The sequence below is a fragment of the Talpa occidentalis genome, unplaced genomic scaffold (assembly GCF_014898055.3).
Source record: "Talpa occidentalis isolate TD23 unplaced genomic scaffold, MPIMG_talOcc4v2.1 talOcc4.2, whole genome shotgun sequence".
In the NCBI taxonomy this organism is placed as follows: domain Eukaryota; kingdom Metazoa; phylum Chordata; class Mammalia; order Eulipotyphla; family Talpidae; genus Talpa; species Talpa occidentalis.
The window spans coordinates 68,002,294-68,016,613 of NW_023602073.1; positions in this window are offsets into that span (position 1 = coordinate 68,002,294).

The window sequence follows — 14,320 nt, forward strand, 5'->3', positions numbered from 1 at the left end:
CCCAGCCACCCTCCCTTTGGTGGTGACGGGATTTGTCTTTCCCAATGTCCTGATGGCTTTAGTCTGGAGTGGGGGTGGGGTCCACAAAGCCTGTATGGGATTAGCTCAGGACATCATTTCCCCCTAACATAAGTACAAGTTAGAGTGAAACTTTTTGGATAAACTTTGAAAATCTATTTTATATCAACAATAACAAAAAAAAAAAATTGTAAATTACTTTTGGCTTGTAACTTCTCAATAGTCTTCCTTTTAAAAGTCTTTTTGCCCAGGCTAGTTTTCTTTCTTCAAGTTGAAAGTTATTAAACTTTCCTACAGGATAATGAACAAGAAAAAGAAAAATAAGCAAGGAGTTCATCTCTCTTCCACCGATCCCTTGAGTCCATTCCCTTGCTTTATTTTTTTTTTTTTTTTTTTTTATAGAGGCATGTTTTATTTATTTATTTGTTTGTTCATTTGTTTTGTTTATACATGCACTGGGTACAGTCAGAGGCGCGGGAGGGTGAGAGAATTCACCAGAGCCAGAGCGGGGAGCAGAACAGGCAGAAGGACCGAAGTACACTGCTGAGGGGAGCAGCGGGTGGCAGGAGAGGTCTGCGCACCATGTGGGACCCTCCTCCGGTGGCCGGGGAGCAGCCGGGAATCGAACCGGCGCCGCAGAGGCTGCGGGCAGCTTCGCAACCCAGCGCGCTACCGCTGCGCCACCGGGGAGGCCCCCATTCCCTTGCTTTAAACAGGTATTACTAAGTTATCTGGATAGAATGCACCAATATGAAGTATTTATTTGATTAAATACATGGCACACTGATGCTTAGACTTTTGAAAATTTGGGTTTATTTTCCCACTGAAAAAGCGGAAGAAAAATTTTTTTATCTGTAGCATGCAGGCACTAAACTACCTGCTTTGCTTACTGCTCTATTTAAGCCTTCCAAAGATCCTGCAAGGTAATGGTTATCTTTCCCATTTCACAAATAAAGAGAGATAAGATAACCTGTCCCAGGTGGTCAGTAGCAGAACTGAGATTTAAACCCTGGTATATTTCTTTTAAGTGTACTTCTTTGCAGCTGTTAACAGTATAGCATAGAATTCATGCTCCTTTATTAACGTAAACATTATTTGTATAAATGGTAGCCACTATTTGTTGGCTGTTTACCAAGAACTATGTTAGGAAGTCTCTTACATACGCTCATGTACCAGGTTACTCTCACATGCTACAGACAATGGCTTGACAAGGAGTTATCAACACTCGCTTACAGATGAAGTAACTGAGATTTAGAAAATGTAACCAAGAAAATACATTTAGTAAGTATTAGAGCCAAGCCTCAAGCCCCTTACCTCCTTAAATTATTTTACATTGCTCAGAATTCAGCCACCCAGCACTAAACACTTCTTTGCTCATACCTTTACCAGGACTTTCCAGAAGTGTTGGCTACAAAAAAATGAAACTGAAAAAGGTCTCCACTCCCAGTTCCTAGTGTGCTGTATAAACAGAGGAGGCTTCAGAGCCTGCTGATCCTAATCTCCAGCCAAAAGTCTTGAATATTCCCATTCAGAGTTAGCAAATTGGAGTGTGCAAAAGAGTCACCTCCAGAGTTTTTGATTTAGGAGGTTTGACATCGGGTCCAAGAATAAGCATGTCTAGGAATTTCCTGGTCATGCCGTTGTTCTAGGTTGGGGAGAAACACAGAGAATCAATTGCTCTTGTCTATGAGAAAGCAGGGCATGAGCAATTCATGTTGAGACAAACTTAATATGTAAGCAATTGTCAACATAAGTTCTGAAAGTGATGATGATGTTGTTTTTGGAGTCAGTGAGTTTGGAGTGTCTGGTCCTTGGGTTCGCTCGGGAAAGGTTTCACCAGAGCTCACCTTTCAGTGGAAAATGGCAAGTTTCTCCATGAGACAGAGAGGTTAGTTATATTTAAAGAGAAGGTTTATTAGAAAAGGGGCAGAAGAGTTAAAGACACTTGCATAGACACAAGCGGGCAGGAAGAGCTGTCCAGAAAGGGACAGGTTTGCTGAGAGAGGCCCGCATAGTCCAGGCGGGTGGCCTTGAGGAGCTCTGCCTCCACTGAGGGAGGTCTGAAGAGAAATCCTTGCATGGTACAGGTCACGGGCAGGCAGGAAGGCTGCTGCCCTGAAGAGGGAGAGAGTTGGTGAAAAGAAGCGTTACAGGGCAGGGAGAGGGGCACCCCAGACCCTGCAAACCTGCCTACTCTATATGGGTTCTGGCATCTGCCGCAGCAACACGAAACATATGAGACTTTAGTGGGAAGAAACTTTAATACAATTAGGAAACAATACAGGAAAAGCAAAGAATCTAGTTTCTAAATCAAACACCAAAAGTTACAAGTCCCCTCATGGGTAAAACTCCATCCAAATGGGATTGGCCCAGAACAAGGCCCCAAAGCCTGCCACAAGTCTAAAGCACCTTCCAGTGAGGACCCACAGAAAAGGATCAAAAACAATCAGACAAGTCCGGAGGGAAAAGAGCAAAATCAAAATCAAGACAAAAAACACAATTATCACCTACCCACGGGACTCTTACCCACATCTTTGTCAACAGTCCATGACCAAAAGGCAAGCACAATTTCTTCATGTGTCTCTCAGCTCCATGTGCCTCCTCCTCCAGGTCTCCTTCTGGCTCTCCATCCTACTTCCTTCCTTCCTCAGTCTCCTCTGCAGCTTCTTCTCTCCCTGCTCAGCTTCACCCTCCCTTGGGTGGAGTAGGAAACCTGGAATCTTCCCCTTTCCTGGGGACCACCCTGTTACAGAAGCACCTGCATAGTCACAGGTGTGCAGAAAGACTGCTGCCCCCTGCAAGTGCAGAGACTGCACTGATATAGTCTTCTTCTCTCTTTTATTTTAAAAAAGATTTATTTATTTATGCAAGAACTGGGGCACAGGCCAGACGCTCAGGAGGTTGAGAGGATTCACCAGAGACAGCGGGGAACAGAACAGGCAGACTGACGAAATACACTGCTGAGGGGAGCAGCAGGCGAGACAGGAGAGGTCTGCTCGCCATATGGGTTGCTCCGAGGAGGCCGGCGGGGATTGAAGCAGCACTGCAGAGGCTGCAAACACTTCACAGCACTGCGCTCAAAGGCCTGCACCACCAGGGAGGCCCCTAGTCTTCTTCTCTTTGGGAGGGGCTCACTCCTTCAAGGAGTGACTTGTTTGTTCTTGACTTTGAATAAACTATGTAGAATTTGAAAGGGGCCAGATTTCTACAATGGCCCTCAGTCTCCATATCTTTACCTTCTGGTCTGTGCTCCTGACATCACCTACAGCAGTCTGATACCTGCTTGGATCTTGTCTTTTGTGACCTAGGCATTGGCGCCTAAGGAATTTGGCTTCTATAGCTGGGTCAATGGCTAAGGTAACCCCTCCTACCCCACCTCCTTGTGTAAGCCAGGTTTCTGGTCATATGGCGCCTCCTTTCCAGTTTTTCTGTTCTTATCCTCCATCAATTCTATGAATGCGACTTCTTGAGGCCCTTTTTTTTTTTTTTAAAGATTTATTTATTTATTTATTTATACAAGCACTGGGGACAGTCTGAAGTACAGGAGGGTGAGAGAATTCACCAGAGCCAGAGCGGGAACAGAACAGGCAGACTGAGAAGTACACTGCTGAAGGGAGCAGCGGGTGCAGCAGGAGAGGTCTGCGTGCCATGTGGGACCCTCGCCAGCGGCAGGGGATCAAAATGGCACTGTAGAGGCTGCGAGCAGCTTTGCAGCCCAGCACTCAACTGCTGTGCCACCAGGAGAGGCCCTTGATGCCTTTTTAAATTGATGAGGGCGGGAAGGAAGCAGGGTAACATTTCCCACCATCAGGTGAGATAGAGTACCAATGGGGCTGACTCCCCACCCAGCCTACTTCAGCAAAACAAAGTTCATTATCACCAGCACCTGGTGAGGCTTTCATGCTGCAGAGTTGTCCTTGGCAGTGTGGTGGCCTATTGTCATGAGCCCACAATTGCCTCACCCGTGCACTGTGGTGCGGGGGGGGGTCTAGGATCTGAGAGCCTGGAAACCTTTTCCTCAGAAGACATGTGTCCCTTACAGTACATCACACTGGGGTGCTCCTCTGCTTTGGTGTCAAGCCTAGGGTCAGAATTCCAAAGGGTGTTGCTTCCCATCTAGTTGTCATGAATGGAGTTGATGTGGTTTTTGGAGTGAGTGCTGGGTCCTTGATTTCACTCTGGGAGGGAATGTTTTCACCAGAGCTCCTCTCTCAGTGGCATGAGGCAAGTTTCCCAGGTGAGTTTCTCCATGAGACAGAGATGATAGTTATATTTAAAGAGCAGGATTATTATAAAAGGAATAGGATAGTAAAAGACATTTGCATAGACACAGGGGTGGGCAGGAAGAGCTGCCCTGGGAGGGACAGGTTTGCTGAGAGAGGCCTGTATGGTTGCACGCTGGTGGCCTTGAGGAGAGTGGCCTCTGCTGAGGGAGGTCAGTGGAGAGAAGTCCCGGCCTGGTACAGGTCATGGGCAGGCAGAAAGCTGCTGCCCTGCAGACGGAGAGAGTTGGTGAAAAGAAGCACCTGCAGAGTCACAGGTGGGCAGACAGAGTGCTGCCCTGTTCTGAGGGCTGCCTTAGGTTTAATCATCTTCAGGGAGGGTGTAAAGTCCAAGAACAGACACAGTGCAGGTTTTCTGATCCCATGCAGACCTGGTAAAGGAGGAGTCAGAGTCCTCAGTGGGTTTTTGCAGGTCTTTTATTGGGGTTCACCAGGCATATGGCAGGCAGGGGTGCTGGGGGGCTGGGAGGCTGGCAGTCCTCCCAGCCCCCAGCAAATCCTCACTCTATCTGGGCTGTCTGGCATTCTCTGCTTCTGCTGCTTCTTCTCTGCTTCTCTCTTGGCTTCTCGGCTTCTGCTGCTGCTGGCGTCCCCGTGACGCCGCCCTTAAAAAGCCCAGTCTTAGCCCAGGTGAATCCCATCTACCTATGCCCACACCCTATGCCAGGTGCCCGCCATCAGGCATGCATTCAGGACCGGGAGGATCCATCATCTACCCTGATGGCGGGAGGGCAGAAAAGCCTGACATTTTTCCTTACCCTACAAAGGGGCTCATCTTTGTGGGTGGATGGTTTGTGCCCCTATAGCAGTCTGATAGTTCCTGGGTCTTGCACCTCCTGATCCAGGCGTTGTTGTCTAAGGGTCTTGGTTTCTATAACTGGGTTAATGGATTACGCTAATCCCTTCTACCCCTACCTCCTTGTGTGAGTCAGGTTCTTGACCTTGTATCTCCTTTCCTCCGTCAGAGTTGTTGGCCATATTTTAACTATGGTTCCTACCAGGCAAGATAAGGTCTTGGCAAACCTACTTGGGCTGGTACTTTTTCGTGACAAATCTTTCTTGATAATTTTTTTTTCTTTTAGGGCGTTATCTAGAAAGAGACACAGAATTGGAGAAATTGTGTGGGATCTCAGGGCTCAGCTAATGAATATAGATCTGTGGTTTTGCAGATAGGAAACTGAAACACAGGACTGACTGAAGCAGGCAGATACCAGCCTGTCTATGCCAGGGAGAACCCTCCACACCACAGGAGCCTTTCTAGAAGTATAAATAGGCACACTTGGGAGTCAGGGAACCAAAAAATATTGCAGAAATAAATTCTAGCCTTTTAGCCAAGCAAGGAAGAACAAGCGGTACTTCAGGAATGGTGAGGTCAGGAGAAGGTTTGTTACTCATGCATGAGGTCTCAGAGCTGGGCAGCCCCATAAGGTCTTGTTACAGGGCAGGGAGAGGGGCACTCCAGACCCCTCAAACCTGCCTGCTCTAAACAGTACTGCCATCCGCCTCAACACAAAATATGAGACTTTAATGGGAAGGAAATTTAATACAATTAGGAAACAATACAGAAAAGACAAAGAATATACTTTCTAAACAAGCACCCAAAGTTACCCATTCCCTCGTGGGTGAAAGTCCATTCAAATGGGATTGGCCCAGAGCAAGTCCCCAAAGCCTGCCACAAGTCTAAGGCATCTTCCAGTGGGAACCCACAGAAAAGGATTAGAAACAAGCAGACAAGTCTGGAGGGAAAAAAGCAAAATCAACATCAAGACAAAAACCGTCATTGTCACTTCCCCACGGGTCTCTTGCCCACATCTGTTTCAACTAGTCCACGACCAAAAGGCAAGCACAGTTTCTTCACGTGTCTCTCTGCTCCATGTGCCTCCTCCAGGTCTCCTGGCTCTCCATTCTGCTTCCTTGTTTCCTCAGTCTCCTCTGCAGCTTCTTCTGTCTGCTCAGCTCCACCCTCCCTTGGGTGAGGCAGGAAACCTGGAACCTCCCCCTTTCCTGAGGACCACCCTATTACAGTCTCAGCACCTGTCTAGAAATCCTTTGTCTTACAACTGTCTTACATTGATAACATTGGTTAGCAAGCACGACTATTTGCTGTAAAACTCTTAGACAAAGGGGGGAAAGATGGACATTCGGGTATGTCCTTAGAGATAAATCAGCTTAGCTGGCTGTCCGATCTTGTTAAGATGTAACCTCATTTAGATAAGCTAAAACTTAGATGGAAAGCTCTCTAAGGAAAGGTTTATCAAGTAAGCAAACTTATTATTTACAATTGCATTGGATTATTTACTGCACCAGGCCTAAGACCTTTAGCAGGAAAGATTTATTTGCTTAGCAGTTCCTTTTCAGGGACGGCTCAAACCAGGTGATAGTCATGATAATTTCTAAGGAAGGACTCCTTTTAAAAGACAGCTTCAGGGGTCAGTTTTTATCTCAAAGAGAATGAATCTTTGTAAAATATCAGTCCCTGTGTAGGATCAGGAAAAATGTCAGGCTTTTCTGCCCTCCCGCCATCAGGATAGATGATGGATCCTTGCGGTCCTGAATGCATGCCTGATGGCGGGCACCTGGAGTAGGGTATGGGCAGAGGTAGATGGGATTCACCTGGGCTAAGACTGGGCTTTAGGGTTGGCATCACGGGGACGCCAGCAGTAGCCGAAAGAGAAGCGGAGAGAGAGAAGCTGAGCCATGAGAAGAGCAGAGAGAAGCAGAGAGAAGGCCGAAGAGCCCAGATAGAGTGAAGACCCTCTGGGGGCTGGGAGGCCTGCCAGCATCCTGGACCCCAGCATCCTTGCCTCCTGTGTACCGGGTAAATCCCAATAAAAAGCCTGCAAAAACCACTGAGGACTCTGACTTCTCCTTTACCCGGTCTGGTGGATCATAGAAAACCTGCACTGTGGCCATTCCTGACTTTACACCCTGTTACTGCTTTTGAGGAGTGAGGAGGTGGGGGAAGACTTTTGAACAAGGGAAGCGAGGCAAAGTAGAGAATTTGGGGAAAGATCCTCTTCTTTCTGCTTTCTTTTTCATCATAATCAGGTCCCCCAAACTCTCTGAGACGGACTTCCTTATTTATACAAAAGGAAAAACAATGTGTGATTTGCTGTATTGTTTTGAGGATCAAAAGAGACCATCTACTGTCTCTAGCACAGAAACTGGAATATTGAAGGAGCTCAATAATCTTACCTCCTTTCCTAACCCTTTCTTCCAATCGCACTCTGTGCTAAGGCAAGCCCTCCGGGTAGGGAGTAAGTGCAAAACCCTCATCTTTCCCGACTAAACTCTAAGGACCTATGAAGTCCTTGCTCTACATACTTGTTTTGTTTTTTTTTTTTCCCACACCCCTAAGGCCCTGACTACAAAATGGAATCAATAAGGAGTTTAGATAAATCAGCCCCACCTTTGGATGGTTCATATCTAATCAAATACAAAAAAAATTTGCCAAAATAGATAAATCCAAATATCACAGAATATTCCTAATCTATTTTGTGCCTCATGCTTGAATAAACTCTGCATTGGCCCAAGGCACACAAGGTCTATTCCATTGAAACAACCCAAATATAAATAGAAACTGATTTTCTGGCGAGTAAAAAATCCCATGCCAACCATCACTAATTCTTGCTTTGCTTAGAAGCAACCTCCACTATTCACAGCACCACTGGGCTTAAACGCAGGAAACAGAAGCATCGTTTGCCATCCTGAAACAGATCTATTATGTCCTTAGCTCTGTAATTTCTTTTACTTATAAAGCACTGCAGCTGTGCTGTAAGTTGTTTCCAATTGGAGTCGTTGGGTTAAAACATTTTTCATACCCCCAAACTCCAGATTGGATCTCAGGCATATTTAAGTTTTAACCAATTTGTTCTGGGTTGATTTCTTGGTCAGAGTCCGCCCCCTGAAGTTTGGTGAAGGTAAGTACAGCATAGCCGCGCTGCCTTTCAAACAAAAGACAACGGGTCTATTGAAGACTCATTTGGAAGGAAGCATTTTTGCAGCTTTTAGGGAAATCTGCATCAGTCTGAGAGACATTCAAGCAGCTCCAGAATGACCCTCAGCACCTTTGTTTGTTCTGGAAGCATCAGAAAGTTAGTTTTCCAAAATAGTTGTCTATGGATCTAGAAGAGCATATCAGACATAAGGATCTGGCAAGTTCAAACATGATGCTTTTCTGTGTATTCAGTGTGCAACTTTCCACCAGTGAAATTTCTTGCTCTGAGTGCCTATTATATTCGCACATCAGTGATAATGTTTTAAACTGGAATGGGCAGGTCAGGGGTCTTATGCTTCCTTGACTCTCAGCAAGGAAATTCTTTGCTATTGAAATTCTTCTTGAAAAGCTATTCTTAACTTCTGAGAGAATACCTGTAGTGGGCCGGAAGGGGCACAGTGCAGGTTTTCTGATCCAGCAAATGGGGCAAAAGAGTGAGTCCTGGAGCCCTCAGTGGCTTTTGCAGGCTTTTACTGGGATTTACCATGTACACAGCAGGCAGGGGTACTGGGGGGCTTGGACATCCTTACTTCTCTACCTGTACCGACAGGTGGTCCTGAAGTCATTTTTGGAGTTGATGGGTTTGGAGAAGGGGTTGTCCTTGGGTTCACTCTGGGAAATGTTTCACAGGAGCGCCCCTTTCAGCAGCATTAGTGAGTTTCCCAGGCAAGTTTCTCTACAACACAGAGACATTACTTACATCCAAAAGAGCAGGTTTGTTATAAAAGGGAGAGAAGAATAAAGGACACTTGCATAGATGCAAATGGGCAGGAAGAGCTGCCCCAAAAGGGACAGGTTTGCTAAGAGAGATGCCTGCATGGTCACAGGTGGGCGGCCTTGAGGAGAGGGAGGTCAGTGAAGAGAAGTCACGGCATAGTACAGGTCACGGGCAGGCAGGGAGGCTGCTGCCCTGCAGAGGGAGTTGGTGAAAGGAAGCACCTGCAGAGTCACAGGTGGGCAGAAGGGCCGCTGCCCTGTGCCAGTGCAGAGACTGCCCGTATATGGTATTCTTCTCTACCACTTCTTTGTGGAGTGGCCTGTTTGCTGTTGATTTTGGATAACTGTGTAGAATTTGAAAGGGACTGGAGATTCTACAATGTTTGAACTTGCCATCATGTTTGAACTTGCCTGATCCTTATGTCTGATATGCTCTTCTAGATCCATAGACAACTATTTTGGAAAACTAACTTTCTGATGCTTCCAGAACAAACAAAGGTGCTGAGGGTCATTCTGGAATTCTATTCCTCACTCGCCATATCTTTTCCTCCAGTCTGTGCCCTAAGACACTAATAGCAGTCTGACATTTTGCTTGGGTCTGTGCCTTGGTGCCTAAGGATTTTTAATTCCTATAGCTGGTTTAACAACTGTGTTGATCACTTCTACCCCACCTCCATTTCCTGACATTGTAAGAGCCAGGTTTCTGTGGTGCCTCCTTTCTAGCTTTTCTATCCTTATCCTCTATCAGTTCCAGGACTTTAAGCACTATCTCTATGCTGATGCCCCTGTGAGTATATCTCTAGTCCAGATCTTTTTTTGAGTAACTGATTAGTACTGTATATCCAGGGACCTACTTGACATCTCAACTTAAAGGTCTCATAAGAATCCCAAAGACATGAAGCAGTTGACCAAAGAAATGTAAGCTTGGAAAGAATTGTGGCCTCTGAGTTCAAGCAAATCAATCACGGTCACTTCCAACTTTAGGATATCCCATGCTCTCCCCAATTTACACACACACACACACACACACACACACACACATATTCACATTTAATCGAAACTTTATGGTTATGGTTTGAATCAACTAACTCCATAATTCCCTGCTTCTCAGAGATAGTCTCTTAACAGATATAGTTGATTCTATTAATATTTACTCCTGTATTTGTAAATAACATGGTTATAATGCTACTTCTTGACTTCTCAGTTTTACTGACTTCCAAAAACAAAGAATGAAGATCAAGTCCTCTTTTGCCATCTCCCAAAATACACTCCCTATTCTCTGCTTCACTAGTATAGCTATATCTTCTTATTTTGGTTCTATCAAAATCATTTCACATCACTGGCATTCTATTCATCCTCTACTCATAGGTGAGATAGGTAGTATGTTTAATTCCTTTTCCTTTTCTGCACAACATGTTGATTTTGTTAGATGTCACTATATTTTTACTTTCTTAGATTTCTGTGTTCATATAAAAAATTCATCCTCAGCTTACCCTGAGGTATGCAATTATCTTCTAAATAGCACTCGATACTTAGGTATCTTATCTTACCTTCTTGACCAATGTCCCTTGCAGGTCCAACGTGGGTCTACCACCTAGCTGCTGTCTGGGTAGCAATTCCTTTTGCCTTCCTTCCCCCAGAGTTCCCCTCTGCGCGCTCTCTCTCTCTCTCTCTCTCTCTCTCTCTCTCTCTCTCTCTCTCTCTCTTTTGGTTTTGGAAACTAAATGTTCTCTTTCTGGATTTATTACCACATATGATGCAGTCCACTCCTCCAACAGTTTTTGGATAAGGAAGCACTGCAAAATGTATTGAGAATTTCTGTATCTGTATCTGAAAATATCTTTATTTTTCCTCACACTTTCTTCCTTCTAGATTCCAGTCATTTCTTTCCCACATTTCAGAGGTATTCTCCATTGTTCCCTAACTTACAATGTTGATGTAAAGACTTCTGGGAGTTTAATTTTGATTCCTTGTATAAAACCTATTTTTTTCTCTTTGAAAAACTTTAGATCTTTTTATTTTCTGTGACCTGAAATTTCACACTGATGTTGTCCTGATCCACTGGTACTGCTGTAACAAAATACCATACACTGTGCACCTCATGACAACAGTTCTGGAGAGAACGAGGGTGCCAAGTGATTGAGTTCTGGTGAAAGTCCCCTTCCAGGCTGCCAACGGCACACTTCTCAATATGTTCTCTCTCTCTTTTTTAAATATTTATTTATTTAATAGAAGGACTGGGGTGTAGACCAGAAATGCAGGGAGTGAGAAGATTCACCAGAGACAGAGTGGGGAGCAGAACAGGCAGATTTTTACTGAAATACACTGCTGAGGGGAGCAGCGGGCAAGACAGGATTGGTCTGCTGTGCCATATGTGTTAGCTCCCTGGCTTGGATTGAACTCAGGCCCTAGCAGTGATAACGCTGAGACTTAATCCCTAGGCCACCAAGGGAACCCCCTCAATATGTTCTGTTGTGGTGGGAGGACCAAGGCATTCTGTGGATTTTCTTGTGTAGGCGCACTAATGCCTTCAAGGGGACTCCACCATCTTACCTAAGACTTCCTAATATCCACTTTGGAGGGTAGGTATTAGCACATGGATTTTGAGGGATACAAACATCAGATCACAGCATGTCCACACATTACTATTTTCACCCGTCACACTGGGTGTTTGGTGGTGTATTTCAACTGAGAAATTTATGTCTCTTAATGATCAAAATTATTCTCTCTCTGTATTTTACAATGTTCTTTCTTCTGTTCCTCTAGCTTTCTTTCTGCAAATTCTATTATTCAAATAGTGACACTTGACCTAGTCCTCTCTAATTTTCTTCTTTTACATCTTTTTGTTTTATTTCTGTTTTCTATGTCATTGCACATCTTTATCTTCCTACCTTTATATTGAAGTATCTTATTTATGTTATTTTTGTTTCAAAGATATCTCTGTTGTCTTAATATTCTTTATAGCATCCTATTCATAAAGACAATACCCTGTTGGAAGATAATATTGATCCCAGTCCCTCCCCACCTCCTGCTTTTATTTTTCACTCAAGTTGCCTCTCTGTCTTTTCTCCTTCACTCCTTTGTTGAGACTATAGTATGGGCTTGTAGATAACACTACACTCGATCTCTCTGTCTGTTTTTTATTTGTTTGACTTCTGCATCTGATACTGGATGCTTCCCTAAAGTGCCTAGTGATCCATGACAGTTTGGTTATATTTAAGAGTGACACATTACAGAGTAGATCGGAATGTCTGTGTGCAAGTGGGTTGTCATGACTTTTGGCTTCACTGCAGGGTGATCTGGGTAAACAGTTCATTAGCAAATATCCAAAGTCTGTATCTCTGAATGTTTTTACCTGCTGTGATCAGATTTACCAGGGAACACTCTCCCAGTCTCTTGCCTAGAGGATGTAAGCCTTGCTGCTGTTGTTAAATGTTAACTTTTACTGAACCTCTTGTTTCCTGGCTGGTAAACTTTCCTTCAACTATTTCTGATGTCTCCCAGTCTGAAAATCCCATTTTCCTCTATATAGTTTATTGCTAAGGTGGAAGAGCAGACATTTGTTTGACTGGTTGGAATTAGAGACAGATCCAAGAGTCTGTTTTCTCTGTTGACCCAACTATACTGATTAGTCCCATATTCACTCCATTTCTTAAGCAGCTGGTGCTGCCAAATCTTGAGTCTCTTGGGGAATTCTACAGCATAACACAGGTTGCTTCTTGACTTTCATAAGCATTGACTTAATATTTACTTTTCTTAGGTTTACTAAGCCAATTAGCACTCACCCTACCAACTTTTCAAAATTTTGTTGCTCTCGTCTCCTCTCTCGGAACTCATATTGTGACCACCAGCAGCCCCTCCCTCAGGTGCTCACACCTCTTGAAGTTCCTTCCTCTTCATCGTGGCCAGGACCTGTGACTTATATCTCATTAATAGAATGTGGCAAAAGTTGTTGGATGTCATGCCTCTGATAACTTTTTATTATACAAGATTATCTTTAAAAAATAGACTGGATTAAGATTCTTCCTGCAAGATGAATGACTTAAGTGGTCATGTTGGAGAATCCCATGTGTCTAGGTGGACTCCAGGATCTCAGGATCCCCACTAGTCAATAATCAGGAAAAAGTAATGGTTCTTATTCTCTCAACTTCAAGTAAATGAATTCTATCAACAGTCTGGCTCAGTTGGAAGTGAATTCTTTCAACACAAGAATCCAGATGAAAATACCACCAGTCAGCACCCAGATTATAGCCTATGAGACCCTTACAATACTACTGGCTATGCCTGGACTCCAGACTCATGGAAACTCAGAGACAATAAATGTGCTTTGGTTTTTTTTTTGGTCTTTTTTTTTTTTGTTGCTGGACCTTCGCCGGTGGCCGGGGATCGAACACAACAGTAGGAACTATTACAATGTCTTTTATTTTTATTCTTTTATTGTTATTTTAGTAACATTTGCAGAAGGAACTGAGGTGAATATGTGTGTCATCAGTGGTTCAGACCAACATGGCATATAGCAGATGAGTAAACACATTTTTATTTTTTTGTCACTCATCATACTTACAAAACTTATTGCGTGGGAGGGGAGCCTCTACTTCACACCAGATAAGTTCCACACATTATTCCAACATGCTCCAATATGCTCCAACACAGCGTCAGTCATAAATATATATGACAAAATCCTCCCATTAGCATTAACATAGATGGATTAAATGGTGTTATGTGTAGTGAAATAAGTCAGACAGAGGAAGACAAACACTATATTATTTTATTAATATATGATAGATCAATAAACAAAACAAATGAGCAAACAAGACTCTTAGATTATGAGAACAAACCAGTGATCATCAAAGGGAAGGGAAGGGGCCTCCCTGGTGGCGCAGGGGTTAAAGACAGTGCTGTCAAGCTACTGCCAGCCACTGCAGCACTCATTCAATCCCCAGCCAGCCAGGGAGCAACCCACATGGTGCAGCAGACCTCTCCTGTCTCGCCCCGCTGCTCCCCTCAGCAGTGTATTTCAGTCAGTCTGCCTGTTCTGCTCCCCACTCTCTCTCTGGTGAGTACTCTAACCACTTCTCCCCCATACCTCTGGCCTGTACCCCGGCTCTTGTATGCATAAACAAATCTTTAAAAAAAGAAGAAAAAAGGGAAAGGGAATAAGAAGGGGAAATCAGGTAAAGGAGGTCAATTCTTTGGTGGTGTGTGGAAGTTAGACTTTTGGTGGTGATCATAATGTAGTATGTATAGGTAGGAACATATAATGTTGCATACCTGAAATCCATATAATGTTATAAACCAATGTTAC